This window comes from Mesoplodon mirus (genome assembly GCF_964341445.2).
Source record: "Mesoplodon mirus genome assembly, chromosome: 6".
Classification (NCBI taxonomy): domain Eukaryota; kingdom Metazoa; phylum Chordata; class Mammalia; order Artiodactyla; family Ziphiidae; genus Mesoplodon; species Mesoplodon mirus.
In genome coordinates, this window is record NC_138982.1 from 78,622,892 (window position 1) to 78,639,855 (window position 16,964).

Genomic DNA, 16,964 nt, shown 5'->3' on the forward strand with positions numbered 1-16,964 from the left:
CTTTTCTCTCCCGCTCCCTTCTCCGCTCGCTCCCAACTCCTCCCCCACCTCTTCTCCCTCCCTCCTTCAGCCCCCTCGTCTCCTCCTCTCCGCTCTCAGCCGCGCGCCTGGTCGGGAGCTAGTTGGAGCGCGAGGGCTGCAGCCTGAGCCCAGCCCGCTGAGCCGGGCGGGTCGGCGGCGCGTCCGGCGGCTGCTGGCGGAACCCGAGGGTGGCGGGCGCGGGCCCGGGTCGCGGCTGCACTGGAGCGGCGAGTGAGGGCCGGGGGCCGTTCTTGCGCGGCCGCCCTATTCCCAGACCGGCCGCCAGCCCTCCTGGTTCGCCTTCGTCGCTCCCCGCCGCCGGGAGCTGAGAGCCGGGAGCCGCCCGGAACCGGGCACCTGCGCCCGCAGCCCGGAGGTGAGTCCCGGGAGCCCAGGACGCTTCCCCTACGCGGGCTGGGCTGCAAGTTGCAAACTTCAGCAACTCGGGTGGGTAGAGGGATAGGGACCCGGGGCCGCTGGCAAGTTGGAACCAGGTGGCGGAGGCTGCGGGCAGAGAGGAGGGAGTCCCCGGGCTTCCACGCCGCCCTCTGCCACCTCAGCTTGGGCTCCCTCCGTGCTGCCGCGTTCCCGCCGTCAGCCGGCTCCGGGTCCGGGCTGCACGGGGCCCTGGCCCGGCCGCTGTCGGTGCGTCTGGGCTGCACGCCGCGAAGGGGACCCAGGGCTGGGCCTGGAGGAGGGGACGGACGGTTGAAAGGCTGGGAGAGATGAGGCGCCGAGGGTAGCGCCGAGACGGAGGCTCCGAGAGGGCGGACGAGTAAACCCGGTGGAGGCAGAGCGCAGGCGGCGAGGCGCGTGGGAACGCGTGGCCCGCCCGGAGTGTGAAATCTCGCGCTCGGGGACGTCCCTGCTCCGCCGCCTCCTGCGGGGGTCCCCACCGGATTCTTCCCAGACCCCCTGCCCTGGCAGGGCCCTGCGGAGCCCAAACTCTGCCCCGCCAGGCCCCAGATGCAGCCGTTCCGGAGCCCGGCGCTCCCGCCTCGGCGGGCGGAGAGGGGCGCGGCGGCGGGAACGCGGGATGCGAAAGGCGCTTTCCTGATTTATTTTTCTCATGGTAATTTGCCTTTGTGGTTGGGCTGCCCATTCACTTTCCGCTCACGTCTTGCGGGAGATCCAGCGAGGAGGGAGGGAGCGGGGGGCGCTCCGGCACAGGGAGAGATGGAGACCGGAGAGGGGATGGGGATCCGAGCCGGGCGGGAGCCGAGAGGGAAGTGGGCGTAGGACCCGCAGAGGATGAAGGCGAGGCTGAGGACACCCGGACGAGCGGAGCCGCGGGCGGGCGGCGGAGGGAGGACAGAGCCGGTCCCTTCTCCAGCGCAAAGTTTAAACAACCAGGAGGAGCCACCTGAAGCGCCCTCCTTGCCTCCTCCCCTTCCCTCGGTGCCCAGTCCTCGGGTTATTCCGCCTGCCCCGCCGCGCCGGGCTGCAGTGGGCCCCGAGTTGGGAGGAGGAAAGGTAACTGCCCTGCTCTGCCCCACCCTCTCAGGAATACCTGCGATCCTCTCCAGGTATTCCGCGGTGGTGATGGGAGCAGCCGGAGCGGGGAAGGGCTGCGCACCCTCGGGATACGCTCTTTCCCGTCCCCTTGACTGAGCGGAACTGGGATTGGGAGGTTGGAAGCTCGCCTGTGTCTAGACCCCACCACGATCCTACCTTCTCTGAGTCCAATCTCCTTCCACATTTTTCAGGCACCTCCACTCCCCCTCCCATCCCCACCACTTCGGCCTCATTCGGCTCCTTCGGCAGCGTCAGCGGCGTCTCCCTCCAGGCCCTTCTGGCCCGCCTCTCTCTCCTCCCCGCCTCTACTTTCCCTCATCTTTTAGCCTGTTCTCTTCCATTCCTTCTCATTTACCGCACCGCCCCCACCCCACCCCAGTTCTTCCTGACCTTCAAAAGTGGGCTGTCACCTTTTCTGAACCAGGATAGATGACCTTGAGGAAGGGGAAGAGGGGAACTTGAGCCTGAGAACTGGACCTCACAACTAGGAAAAGGGGGGCAGATTAAGAAGCAGCTTGGAAAAACCCGCCAGTCCTGCCCCAAATCTAGATTACCAACCGAGGAGGAAGGGGAATAAAATATCAAAGAGAGAGAGGGAGTTTGCCACTTGATCACTCTACAGACTACACATCTAGAAATCACAGTTTTAAGTGATCTTATCTATATGTGTGCATGTTATCCTGTACTTTGGGGATTGATTGGAACATCCCACAGCCTGGTCCTACCTGTCACCTGCTGGCCCCCTACTCACCCTGACTCTCAGGGCCCACTAGGATTCTACTGTGAGATGATGAGTTCCTTGAGGTCAGGGGGCCATCTTATCTTATACAAATCTAGCACTTTACATTGGTACAAGGTGCCAGACTCAGAGGCAGGACTGGAACTCAGATCTCCTGCCCCTCCCCACCCAGCCCAGTGGGTATAAACTAGTTTTATTCTTTACAAAAAAAGGGAAAAAATCCAACCATGACTTTTTGCTTCCCCAGATGTAGTAAAGCCTTATGCAGGGATTGGATGAGAAAAAACTAGAAGCTCACATAGGATGTTCAGGAATCCCAAGGAATATCCAGAAAGCCCTGATCCCTGAGTGTGGGTCTGAAAAGGGGAAGGGGAGCCCCAGCAAGGGGGCAGAGGGCTAGCAGACATTTAGGGAGGATCAGCCTGGCAAGGCTGTAGATTGGTGGATGGAGTGAGTACACTTGGGAAGAAGATACTCTCGGGTCCAATTCTTTTGAACATTGATCATGATACTCCTGTTCTTAATCTTGGCCACCCTCCTCTATCCCACAGGGAAAGCCAAGAAGATATCAATTCAGGTCAATACCGTACAGTCAACAAATTCACTACTTTCATTGAGGATTCAGGTGGTAGAATGGACACAGAAGGCGAAGGACAAGATCCCTGATTAGAAGTGCATGTATCCTTGTTATATAACCTTAAAGGACCCAGGGCTGAGCTTCAGTGCCCCACCACCCACACCCCCAGCAGCTAGATGTTCCCCCTGGTCCTCAAGTGTTGGCTCTGTTACTGAGTGGATACAAGATAAATAAGACCAACAGTGGGACTAAACTCACATGTTCACTATTTATTGAGCACCTATTATGTGCCAGGTACTAGAAGCTATGGATGCAGCAGTAGATAAGACATGTCTCTGATCTCCAGGTTGGAGGTGAATCAGCATGACTAGGAAAACACAATTACTAGCATTGCCTCCACTGCTGTGATAGAATTTATTGTGGGTTTTTTTTTCCCTGTGGGTTTGTTCAGGTGACCTGACAGCTAATATGGAGTTGTCCAAAGGACTTGGGGTCTAGGGTTTGGGGGAAGGCTGAGAGGGCTAGGATTCCACTACCTTAGCTCTTCCCTCAGCACCAAGGTCCCCTCTCCGTGCCTCAGATTCCTCACTCATCAAGTGGGGCTGAACACCTACCTTGTACCTGTGGTGTGGACAGAGGCAAAGCCAGGTACCTGAAGATCTGAGGAAGAGAACTAGTGGGAGGGGAGTATTTGGTTATTTATACATCATTGTCTGAACGCCAGTGAGTCTTGGGATCATCCTTTGCCTCATCCAGTCACCTTGATCACTAGCCTGTCTTCATCACCTGGTGACTCTGTGTGTGTTTGTGTGTGTGTGTGTGTGTTGGAAATAATGAATGAGTTTTCTTCACATTCAGATCTTTGCATTTGAGTTTAGCCATCACTAAGTTGGTCTTAAATTTATGACAAAGCTTAACTAACTTGTCTTAAGTGTATGACTAGAAGCCAAAGCAAGTGTCTTGACTAATGGAGTTTCATTGAATTGACTGAACTGAGCTCTTCTTTTAGAGCTTATGTGGGCAACACGTGGATTTCACTGGCATACTGCTGTATTTTTGTGGACCTCCCTCTCTCTGACTTTTGGTTTGATGACATCTGCCTCAGCTGAGGAGATGGCTCTCTGATGGGTAGTCTGGAAGGGGATCTTTGTGTATGTCACTTTCTATCTCAGATGGAGGAATCTCCTCCAAGATTTTCTTTCTGAAAAAAATTCCCCTGTAACCTGCTTAAATGCTAGAAAGTACCAGCTGGGAGCAGAGTTCTGAAAGGGAAGGAGGGTGCCAAACATTCTGTGGTTCTGCCATGTCTGCTTCCCTCCCTCTGCTTTAGTGAGCATGAGGGATGAAAACCAAACCTTGCAGAATTCACTCTTTAATCCTGACATTAGTCAGGGACTCACCAATGAGCAATGACTACACTTGGTACCTCCAGAGTGGGAAAAGGAAAAAAAGATGGCTTCCTATCCAGTTTGCATCTGGGAACAGTGGGGAAAGCAGGATGAGGGACTTGGGAGGGATGGTGACTGGGCATGGGAGAGTTTGACCTTGAGCACACTTCCCAACAGTTGGGCTTCGCATCCTCCTCCACTCTGACTTGAAACAGGAGAACAAGGATTCCGTTAGGCTTTCCCTGAGCTTTAAAGGCAATGCTGTGTGCTGAGTCCCACCGTGACACTTCCCTCATTGATCTGCGATTAATGCGGATGACTTAATCAGACTTGCACCTGGAACTCATTTGAATTTGAAGCCTTGTCTGTATCATCAGAATGTCTTTGCATTTGAACCAAGAATGTCTCTGGCCTGTTCTGTGATAGGAAGGGCTGGTACTGGAGGATGACTGGTGACCATCTTTTCTGCTATCCCCTGAGGATCAAATTAGAGGAGGTAGGTTTAAATTCCCCAAGGAGGAAGCTGGGTTAGAAACAAGGGAGGCTTCTCCATCTTGAATGGAGATTACCGTCACTTCTTGATTTTCCAGGAGTGCTTCATTTCTTTTTTTGTGAATTATTTGTGGGGAATATTTAGTCTCAGGCCAGTTTCTAATTACAGCCAGCCCCACTGTTGGAAACCCACCTGATTGCCAGTATCTTCAGAAAGTGCATTGTCCTTTTAGCCTCCACCTGAGCCAAACATCATTAGAAAGGTAAATCCGCCATATATCAGGTATATGTGTGTATGTAAATATACTCATATACATTCACATATAAACACAGATACAGTGCATTGCAAAGCTATGTTACAGTTTGATCATCCAGTATTTTGAGTTACCTGCGGCTCTGTTCTGCCAGAATTGACAGGAGGCTGCCTCTAGGGAGGCAGCTTCAGGGAAATGTCCGGTAAGGTAGCAATTTAGATCCATCCCTACTTGCCATCCCCACTGGTCCACCTGAGCCAAAACTCCCTCCTTACTGCCCTAGTCATTGTCCTGAAGGCCCCCCAAGGAGCCCTGCTTTAAGGAGTACAAAAGAGCCTCAGTTGGCTCTTAATTATTCAGGGATAGGTGGATCCAGTGGGTAAAGCACCTGACCCAGGATTCTTATTTCCCTTCTTTTGGTGGCTTGAGTAACTTTATACCTGTAGTGAGAAGCTGGGGAGATCTTATCATTTAATACAAACTTTTGTTTCTAGCAGCCTCTTCCCTCTGCTCCTCTTCCCTCAAGGCACCCAAGGGAAACTAGGAGCCCTCCGAGAGACCTCATCCACCCAAAGCAGACTGCCTTTAAGGTTCACACCTTGCTCCGTTGGCTGGGCTGTGTTTCTGCCCAAAAGCAGGAGAGAGGAAAATACCACTAGCTCCGGCTTCTGCAGAGTCAGATCCCTGTAGATTTCCCAGCATCTTGATTTTCTTCCCTCTCCCTTTTGTAGAGCCGCCTGCACTTGATTTTATGGAGTCAGCTAGTAACCTGGGCCCCATCAAGAGTCTGAGCGAAGAGGAGTCTTAGCCAAGAGCAGTGTCCTTGTGGTAAAAGCTCCCAAACAGGTCAGCTCAAAGGAACACTTCTGTGAATGTCCCCCAAGGCTGAGGGTCATTTTCCTGCATAGACCAGGTGCCTTGGGGCCGTCTGCTCCCTTCTAGCATCTCTCTAGCTTCCAGAGTGGGTCTCTCTTCACATGCTGGGCTCAGTCTAGAGAGCAAGGCTCAAGTGAACTCTGTAAACAGGTAACAATAGCTTGGTCCCACTCAGCTCTAATTCACTGGCTCCTTCAGAATCACCTGGAACGCTTTGAAAAAATATAGACGACCAGCCCATAATTAAGTCAGAATCCCTGAGATTGGAGCCTGGGCATTGATTTTTTTTTTTTTTTTGAGCTCCTAAAATGCAACCATGGTTGAGAGCCACTGACCTAAATCTTTCCTAGGTTCTACCTGGCCTCACGCCAATGGCATGGAGATCCTCTTTGCCCTCAGCCCTTCACAACAGCCAGGTACCAGCTAGAGCTCCTGACATTCAGATCATAGCTACTGTTTGTGTTCCTGTGTTCTGAATTTAATGACTTTTTATTATAAGCTGATTGTGGGAGCTTCCTTCTAGTGTAACTCCTTTGTGATCATTTTTTTCCTAAAAAGCATTTATAAAAGTAATGCATTCAGCATTTTGGGGTATTTCCTTCTAGATATGTAACAAAATTGTGATTGTACTGTGTTGTTTTGTAGCCAACCCTTTTCATTTAATCACATGTTGTGATAATTTCCCCATGTCTTAAGTTTTCTTCTTAAATGGGCTTTTTACTGGCTGCCCGGTATTTCATCTCATGGATGTGCCATAATTTATTTAACGAAACCTGTGTGGGTTGGACATCTAGATTGTAAACCACTTTTTACTGTTATAAATAATGCTGCAGTGAACATCCTTGTCTATAAATCTTTGTGCCTATTGATGATTATTTCCTCAGAGCAGATTTCTAGAAGTGGAATATTTATGCTCCTTTTTAACATGGACCATTTAGAAAACTTTTGACTGACTTCCTAGAGCAATAAAAAATATTCATATTCAGAGCTGGAAAAACAAACTATTTTTACTGAACTTTTCTGAAGCATCAGCCTGGCTTATTCACCCTTATCTGAGCTGAAGGTCAGAATCCTTGACCTAGCCTTGTGCCTGGGCTCCACCTCCAGGTCAGTTCCACAGATGGCTGCCTCACAATTCAGGTGAGCTCCAAGTCTCTCCTGCCCCTAACCCACAGCGTCTTTAGTTTCTTCTTAAACCCTCTTAGCCTTTTCTTCTTCACACCTCCAGCCCAGGAACTATCAGCACTCAGCACTGCCCTCAAGCTACTGTTCCATAACGGCTATTATTACTGAGCTATTATTATGTACCAGACAGTCTGCTCAACTTTGTATATGCTTTATCTCTATTAATCCTCATGTGTCTTAGGGGCACATATTATTTTTGTCTCCACTTTCCACCTGAGGAAACAAAAAACTTGGGAGAGAAAACAATTTGCCCACGGTCACAGAGCTAATAAGTAGTAGAACTAGGATTTAAACCTAGACTGTCCGACTTCAGACCCTACAGACTTAACTGCTACATATACTTTTCTCCATTCTTGGCTTATGGTGTCAACAAGTTGTTCACAAATGCTCCATCAGCATCCTGTGTACATATACTGTGACTTTCTCCAGAAGAAGAAGGGCAGTTCTCACATACAAATCGCAGAAGAGTGGGGTTGCTATTCATCAAGTCTCCCTTTTCCTTTTGACCTCCTTGATTCTGTCCTCACCCCTCTCTCCAAGTACCCCACTCCAGAAAACATTTCTTGTCTCCTCACCGACCAGTTGCCGATATCCCAGCGTGTCTTACAGCTGAGCAGGTCCAAGTTATAACATACCCCTATTACAGCTTCCCCACCCATTTGGAAGAATTTGGATGCTACTTTCGCAGTATGACTTATAAAGCTGTCAGGGAGGCAGGCATGCTATAGTAATGATAGGGGGAGAGGCAGCCTGACTTCTGTTGGATGTCAAGTACTGCTTAAAGTGGAGGATTGGATTCACTTTAGCATTCCTGCCTCTGTAACCTTGTCATTGCCCAAAAGGTAGAGAAATAGCAGCCAAAACTGTCCTTCTGATTTGATTCGGACCATGACCAAGAACTAGGTGGTGATGTGACAGTGCCTAGATGACAGACACCACATCATTCTGGCGTTAATGATGGCCAAGGAAAGAAACGACATGCCCACAGACCTTCCCTAGTCTGTAAGAAATCTGATTTTGGGAAGTATGATTGCATGGTTAGGGATTCCAAAAGGGATGATGGTTTGTGACAGGTGAGATTCTGAAAAATGAAGCTTCACATTTTTATCCATGACTTGGGTGAAACTGGAGTAAGCGAGCTTATCAGATTTGTTGATGACAAGGCTGTGATGGGCACCTCCTATAAAAGACAGAATAAATATTCAAAATGATCCTGACAGACTGGAATGCTGGGTTTAAACCAACAGGATGAAATTTAACAGGGGCAGATGGAAAGTTGCATTTAGATAGCAGAAATTAATTACTCAAGTTCATGATGGGGGGTGGTAGGGGCCAACTTGATTTGGCTGCAGATCCTGAGAAAAACATCTGAGGGGTTTAATTGTACACAGGCTTCGTAGGAGCTGACAGGGTGATGGGATTGCTCAAAACAGTACCATCTTAATTGACACTAAGAGACGGGCAGGGTCCAAATTGTGTTCTCCCTGGTCATTATGCCCTCATTTCTGCACATGGATTTTAGAGAGGACCCTGGCCAACTCAGGCGTGATCGGTGGAGGGCATCCAGGGTCAGGAGGGGATTGGGAAACCTAGCCACAAAAGGCTCAGTGAAGGGACCCTGTCTGTTTAAAGAGGGTGAAAATCCTGGGGGTCATGGTGGCTGACTGCAGAATAATAGGACTTCCTGTAGAAGAGAACACAGTTCATCAGCCTGGAAGAACCAGAAGACTCCAGAGTGGAAAGTACAGGAAGCTGGATTTGTTCACAGTCTGCATCTTCCCAACCAGATGGGTTCTAGTGAAGCAGCACCAGCTGGCAGTCCTGCTTCGAACGCTGTTGGGGAACTTCTGGCCCAGAGACAGATGATCGACTGGCAGCATACCTCCATCTCCCTGCGGCTCTGCGGCTGGAGGGTACCCACTTCCTTTCCTGAATACTGCAGAGCAGTGGTTCCCAATGTGAAGTCCCTGGCCAGCAGCATCCACAGCACCCGGACCCTGTTAGGGATGCAACAGTTCTGGGGCCAACCTACTAATGTGGCAACTCCCCGGTAGGGCCCAACAGCCTGCCCTTCAACAAGCCCTCCAGGCTGTTCTGATGCGTGCTGAAGTTTGGGACACTGCTTTAGATCACCCTGGGTGGTTCTTTCTGTCGCTGGAGGCTTGTGGCACTACAGCCTGCAGTCCTCAGCTGGGGAAGCAGTGTGGAACCTTGGAAGGAGTGTGGGCTTGGGGATGAGACAGACTAGGGTTCAAACCCAGCTTGACTGGTTTTGTGTTGTGGGTTTTACATAAGTTCCTTTCCCTCTCTGAGCCTCCTTTTTGTGCTGGAAAACGAGGGAAGGCTAGTTTAAAAAAGGATTAAAGGAGGGCTTCCCTGGTGGCGCAGTGGTTGAGAGTCCACCTGCCGATGCAGGGGACACGGGTTCGTGCCCCGGTCCGGGAAGATCCCACATGCCGCGGAGCGGCTGGACCCGTGAGCCATGGCCACTGAGCCTGCGCGTCTGGAGCCTGTGCTCCGCAACGGGAGAGACCGCAACAGTGAGAGGCCCGCATACCGCAAAAAAAAAAAAAAAAAAAAAGGATTAAAGGAAGTGGCATAGCTCATGTAGATGCTGGCTATTAGTGCCAGGTCATCTTCGGAAAGGTCTCATCAGCATCAGTTGCCTTTCCTACAGAAGTCTGTCTTCCCAGTGAGCTTACCTTGAGCCCCTCAAAGAGAAGCCTGTGTGTGGGCTCCTCTGTATCCCCTCACAACGCCCACCAGCATGGGTCTCCCTCAAGTGAGGGGTCAGTTAACTCTTGGGCTGCCAGTTCCGTCCCTCCTGGACAATGGAGAGCCAGGGCCACTCTCCTTCCCACCCCTATCTAAGACCCCTATGCTTTTTTTTTTTTTTGCAGTACGCGGCCCTCTCACTGTTGTGGCCTCTCCCGTTGTGGAGCACAGTCTCCAGACGCTCAGGCTCAACTGCCATGGCTCACGGGCCCAGCCGCTCGCGGCATGTGGAATCTTCCTGGACCGGGGCACGAACCCGTGTCCCCTGAATCGGCAGGCGGTCTCTCAACCACTGCGCCACCAGGGAAGCCCCCTTTTTTTTTGCGAGACCCCTATGCTTGAGAGCATGTGTGGGTGCATCCTTCCAGTGGACCTAGGTGTTACCATACTTGATCTTATGAGGTCTGCTAGTCTAGACTCTCTGCCTTCAGCATGCAACTTTATCTACTAAAGCCATCAATGAAAGGTCTTTGGGCCAAAACATCTCATGGCAGCCTCTAACTTTAAGTAGGTAAGAAGCCTGAGTTGCTGGTGTCAGACAGGCAGGGAACATGAGTGGGCCCTTCTTGGAGCTGGGAGATGCTGGCGTCACCTCTACAAGTCCCTTTCCGGTGACCAGCTGGTGGAGTCTTCAGTTCCTCAAAGACAAAGCTCATCTCCCCACAGGGTGGCCTAGTTGATTTTTGGTCAACAAGTCTGATAGAAAGTTCTTCTATTTCTCTGCAGTCTGTGTCTCTCCCCATGGGCTCCATCTCTTCCACATGTGGCTATTCCAGGCAAACCCAGTCACTCCCATTGCACAGCTTTTCAAACACTGGAGACCAGTTGCCTTCTACCTCTCCCTTGCTTCCATTAGTCCTCCTCTGACTTGTCTCTTCATCTCTGGGCATGGGACTCTGAACATCCTCTGACTTGTCTTAAGTTGAGGTCACCAGAACCAAGTCTGGTCCTCTGGGTGAGCACACCCTCATGGGTCAAGATACCATACCTTCCATTAACGCAGCCTCATATCTGCCCTGGCTGTTTTTAGAAGCCACATGGCCCTGCTGACTTTTGTTAAACTTTACAGCCAGTCAATACCCCCAGGTTTCTATACCATAGTCTGTGACTCAGCCCCATCTCCCAATTTTGTCTTTGCACTTGCATTCATTAGCAACGGCTGCCATAACAAAGTACTAAAACTGAGTGGCTTAAGCAACAGAAGTGAATTGTCTCATAGTCCTGGAGACTGGAAGTCCGAGATCAAGGTGTTGGCAGTATTGATTCCTTCTGAGGGCTATGAGGGAGAATCTGTTCCATACCCCTCTCCTAGCTTCTGGTGGTTTCCCGGTAGTCTTTGGTATTCCTTGGTTTATAGAAGCATCATTTTAATCTCTGCCTTCATCTTCACATGGCCTTGTCCCTGTGTGCCTGTCCGTCTCAAACTTTTCCCTTTTGTAAGGACACCAGTCATACTGGATTAGGGGCCCACTCTACTGCAATATGACTGCATCTTAACTAATTACATCTGCAACAACCCTGTTTCCAAATAAGGTAACATGAGGTACTGGGGGTTGAAGATATGCGGTTTTCTGGGCGGGTGGGGGGCATGGTTCAACCCATGACAGTGCTGTAGCTTTTTTGCTCTTATGTTTGGGACTCTACATTTCCCCCTAATTTATTTTATGTTTGAATTCAGTCCACTGCTCCAGCTGATAAAGACGTTTTGAATTCTGACATCCAGTATATCTGCTGTTGCTCCCAGCTTCAAATGCTTTTTGTATATTGATCCAAGGACTTGATGAGATGTGGAATGGGGTGGGATAGGTCAGAGCCCTACAGCATGCACCTGGACCCTTCCCTCCAAGAGGTCTTGAGCCATTGGTAAGTACCCTTGAGTACTTACGATTGTGCAACCAGCTACATGTCTCACTAGTTCTGCCACCTTCTGCTTGCTTGCAACAATTTCACAGAGAGCTTATCACATGTTTTCAAGATCAGCTACACAGGTGAACCCCGTTTCCCTCGTCTGCCAGCTTGGTGGCCCTGTCAGCGGAGGAGCTGAGCTCTGCCTGACAGGACTTCTTTTCTGAACACGCATTGTCTGCCCGTGGTCTCAGCTGCCTTTCCCCAGTGTCCACCACCCTGCCTTTATCATCTCTTCAGGAATTTTCTCAGGCGGCACCTGGACTTCCCCTCTCTGTGGTTTGCAAAAGCCACCTCAGACCCCTTTCTGGAAGTGAACCCCTCTAGTGCCTGCCAGGATCCTGGCAAGATGCCCGCAAGATCCACAGCTGCTCCGAGCCTCATCTGCATGTTCCCTGGGATGCGAGGCTGGGCCAAGTGGCCTGAACTCATTCGGAGCAGCTGGAGCTTTCACAGGCCTTTCACCAGCCTCAGGCTTGGGAGCCTCCTGTGCCTGAGGCGCCCTTCCGTGGAACCCCACAGCCTGATGGTGAAGATGGAGAAGACATGAGCTGAAGACAGAAGTGCAGGGCCTGCCAGAGAAGTCCCCCAGTCTGGACACCACGTTAGTTCCCTTGCAGCGTTCTTCCCCCTTCCAGCTCCTCTCCTCTCTGTTGCTCTGTGACTCCGTGGGGGTGAGTGCATGGGCAAAGGTGAGGTGTGTGACCAAGGGGCTGACTGGCTGGGGGCAGGGGAGGGGTGCTAGGTGCTGGCTCTCCCATTTACTCGTAGGGTGACTGTGGGCAAAGTATTTCTCCTCTCTGAGGCTCAGTTTCCTCATCTGTGAAATGGCTATCATACCTACTTCAGAGTGCGGTCGTGGGGATTGAATTAAATGAGTTCCTTTTACTAAAGCAGGTCACCTGGTATAGTATCTTGGGCCTGAGAGTACCAAACAAACCGGTCCTTTTGCAGAGCAGACTGGCCAGCTGGAGCCTGATGTGGAGGCTGGGAGGGAGGTGGGGTCACAGCCTGGGCCCTGCACGTGGGGATGGGGGCCAGGATGCAGAGAGGCCATTGGAATGGAGAAGAAGGAGTGAGCCTGAGAGAAATGGGGGAGGAAGAAGCCCCAGGACTGAGCAATTTGCAGAGAGGATGGAGGGTTGTGAGGATTTCCTAGAGTTTACTGAGAGCTTACGTTGTGCCAGGCCATTTAAAATGTTCTGGTATGTATCTTAGCTCATGAAAGCCCTAAGAGTGTTTATGACTTTATCACCCCCGTTTACAGATGGGGTGACTGAGACACGGCAATCTTAGGTAACTAGTAAGCCAATCCCCAGGCTTCCAACCCAGGCAGGCTGCTGTGTCCCAGCCCGTACTCTCCTCCGTCTGATGCACATGCTTTGCTATTCCCCCTTTCCTTTCATCCATCATGATGACCCCATCCCCGGTTCTATCCTGCAGGATGCTCACAGCATCTCCTCCTCACGATTGAGGGGGTGGGGCTCAAGCCTCTGCCCTTCTCTAAGGACACTTCTCAGGGCACCTTCCATGAGGTTCTAACTCACATCCATGTCCGTTCTCCCCATTCCCACCACCAATCTGTAGAAGGAAGGATTTACATTAGATACAGGGAAAGCTTCTCAAATATGAACTGCAGGAGAGGTTACAACAGCTGATTGGAGGTGACTGTGGCATGACTTAGCTGGAGATCTTCAGGGCTAGGGAGGAGGGATGGAAGAGGAAGAGGATGCAGGGAGGTGGTGTGGCTGCTGTGTCCTGGACCTCTGAGATCCACGGCTCCAGATGCAGGATGAGCGGCGGCGGGGTGCTCCTCCTGGCAAGATGGCTGACCCTCCTCAGTAACCCATGGCTTTAATTACACTTCACAGCCTGGTCCTGCTGGGAGAGAGGATTGCTCTGAGATTGTCCTACTGGGCTAAATGTCTGAAGCGCTTTCCGCTTCAGAAACTCCTCTCCTTGAGAGGGCAGGGCTAGGGAGGCTCCGCTCAGGTCTGGGACCTGGGTGGGATAGGAATTGGGGGGACAGGCATGCCTGTGACTGTCCCCTGCTCTTTTCTGCCCTGGTCACTTGTCTGGGGAGACCTTCGTGACTGTCAATTAAGCCTTCTGCTGACAGTCTGGTGCTGTGGCCTCATGCAGGGGCTCTGATAGAGGGAAAAGGAGAGGGGGGACAGAAAGGCACACAGGGGAGAAAGCACAGGTAGCCCTAGGGGTGGATAAATGCCTCCAGCCCCAGGGATTAATTCTGGGGGGATCTGCTTTGTGTTCTCAAATACAACTACCATGTGTGACGCCCCACCATGAACGAGTCTCTCATTTCAGTACTCCTGGAGGCCTATAAGGGAGAGGTTAGCCCACAATTTACACACGAGGAAAAGTCCTCAGAGAGGTTAAGAAGCTTACCTAATACCGCACAACTCATAGAGGTGAGGTAACCAGGCCACAGTGAACCCAAATCACATTCTCTTTCCACCTGATCATGGCCTTCTCCCAGTAGCTTGGTACCTGCCTACTGGCTCCTGTGGATTAGGAGTGCCAGACAGAACCAGGGAAATGCGTTTGGTGGTAGCGGGGAGGTTGGAAACTAGGGGGTTCAAGCATTTGGGGTATGCAGTGTTCTTCTACTAGAACGTTGTCCATAAGTGCTGTCACTCCTGGGAGGCCCAGGGCTCTGGGTTTCTTTGGGTCATTCTGCATCCTGCGGAGGTGATGGTGAAGCTTTTATGGGAAGCCGTCCTACCCTTCCATAGCACGGCTGTGGTCTCTCTCCCCTCCTCCCCAGTGCTTTCTCTCTCTCTCTTTCTCTCTCTCTCTCTCTCTGTCCCTCCCTCCCTCCCTCCCTTCCTTCCCAGGCTGGCCCTCTCCTGTGACCTCCGTAGGGCAGCAGCCTCGATGTCTTCCTGAGCCCTCTAGTGACTGCTCCCTGGCCTGCACTTCTGTCAGAAGCCTGTGTCCTGGGTACTTTCTGAGACTCCAGGATGGAACTTTCGGTCACAGGCTGTGTGTGCATGTGTGTATTGGTAGTGGGGAAGGGTTCATTTCACAGAGGCCTGAGGCGGAGTCTGCCACGCTATGGAGGCACCACCTCCCATGCCAGTGTGAAATCAGAGTCTCACTGTTCTTGCCCAAACTCCAGACTTCATCTCCTATCTTCCCATGTGCACAGGGCATCTGGGTAAATCAATGCCCAGGGTGAGCCCCAGATGTCCCACAGTCCCCCATGTTGGACCCATACAACACTGTGCTTGCTCATGTGTGGCAAGGAGGCTGGACTGGGGCAACCACATCTTGGATGCTCAGTGTGCCTGGCATTCTGCTCTCTAAACACATGTTGCCTAATCCCCAGAGGACCAGCCCAAGACTTGTTCCCTCATGTTATGGCTGGGGAAACTGAGGCTCTGGTAGTTAAGTAACTGGCCCCAGGTCACACTCTATCTCACTGGCTCTCTCAGTTCCCTTGCAGCCCTGACAGGTGAGGGCTTTCAGGAGGAAGGGGCTCAGCAGCTCAGTCAAGGGGCTTACTAACTGCCCCCTCACCCCACTTCTGTGCTTTCAACAATGGCCCTTGGGCCTGTGCACTTGAGGGTAGGCTCCCAGGACAGGTTGTCCGTGTGAATGGTGCCCCTGCCCCCGATCTTCGAGGGAGTCCCCTCAGTGACAGCCCCATGGCTGCACAGCCCAGATGTTCAGCCCAAGTCACACCCCTTATTTGTCTTAGAGGTTTGGAGTAGTGAGGCTGGTGAGGGGATTTGGAGAGGCTCGCATCTCAGAAGCTCTGATAGAAATCAAGCTCTACTCACCGCAGGTCTCAGATTATTTTATCTGTGTTAAGGAGACCCATTTCATGGGTCTGACACAACCTGGCACCCTTCATGAAGGTGTGAAGGTCGATGGGAGGGAGGCTGGGCTTTAGACTGCAGGGTGACCTGCATGTGTGGATGGTCCATCCTTCGAGGCATCAGAGAGACCAACGTTTCTCCTGTTGGGCTTGCTCTGATAGGACTGTGCCAGAATTCTTCCTGGTCCTAAATTTAAAACCTTTTTTACGTTGTGAGTGGAGACGTTTGCAGTGAACTGGAGACTCACAGGGCTTAGAAGGACCTGGGATGGCATTTAGTGCAGGCAGCGGGAGCTGCAGCAGTTCTGAAGTTTCAGCCGTGCCAGACTGTGAATTTGGCTTCATGGCCAAGCTGGTCCTCCTCATTGAGTGACAATGGACATTGATGGAAGATGGACTCCTCTGGGTGTGGGGAGGTCACAGTCATTCTCAGGATTTTGAAGAGACAGGCTTCTAGTATTCTCATTATCTGGTGATAGTATTTACACTTCCAAGTGAGAGGTGAGAAACCAGGGATACCTGGCCTTGATCAGGTGGGGATGCTGAGAGGTGAGGAAATGGCAGCATCTCTGTGTTACGATCCACCCCACGTGTGTGTCCATGTGCAACAGGGAAGAGCCTGGGTGGAAAAGAGAGAGCAGAGGCTGGCGGCGGTGCCCAAGATCGAGCTGGTCTGCAGTATTGCCTGCTCGGTCCTCTGGGCTCTAACAGCTCTCACCGTAGTGGGACACAGGGACCTTCTTCGAGTTCACAGACTCGACCCCTTGACCTGCCCTATCAGCCTCTCTAATTCTTCCTTGGACTGACTGACTGTCCAGTAAGGACAAATATTGACTTGAGCACCCTCCATGTACCAGGACTGTGCTGGATGCTGGAGAGATAGGGGTGTATAACGCACAGCCCTTGCCTTCAAGGAGGTAACAGACCCTGGGGGAGGCAAGATGCTGGTTAGTCCCGCGTAGTCTAGGAGCTCCCAGCATTGCCCACAGCTCTGCCTGCCATGCCTGCAGGGGCCATTCCCTAGGAACAGACTGGGCCGCTCACCAGTTCTTTATAGTCTCGGTGATTCATCTTCACCTGCTCTGGGCTAAATGATGATGATAATACTGACAAAACCCATTTTTTAATGGAGTGCTTCACTGTTATTAAAGAACATTCACATCTTTATTTTCTTACCCCAGCAACTGTGACTTTTTTTTTTTTTTTTGCGATACGCGGGCCTCTCACTGTTGTGGCCTCTCCCGTTGTGGAGCACAGGCTCCGGATGCTCAGGCTCAGCAGCCATGGCTCATGGGCCCAGCCGCTCCGCGGCATGTGGGATCTTCCCGGACCGGGGCACGAACCCATATCCCCTGCATCGGCAGGCGGACTCTCAACCACTGTGCCACCAGGGAAG

The 16,964-nt window shown here is 51.7% G+C and overlaps 1 protein-coding gene across 1 annotated transcript in view; it reads left to right on the forward strand.

Moving 5' to 3' along the window:
- Positions 1–354: 354 nt before the first annotated feature.
- Positions 355–16,964, forward strand: part of SEMA5B (semaphorin 5B) — a 121,478-nt gene continuing 104,868 nt past the window's right edge. The window contains exon 1 of the mRNA XM_082625339.1: positions 355–397. The gene's annotated coding sequence lies outside the window, so the exon portion shown is untranslated. The remainder of the gene's footprint in view (positions 398–16,964) is intronic.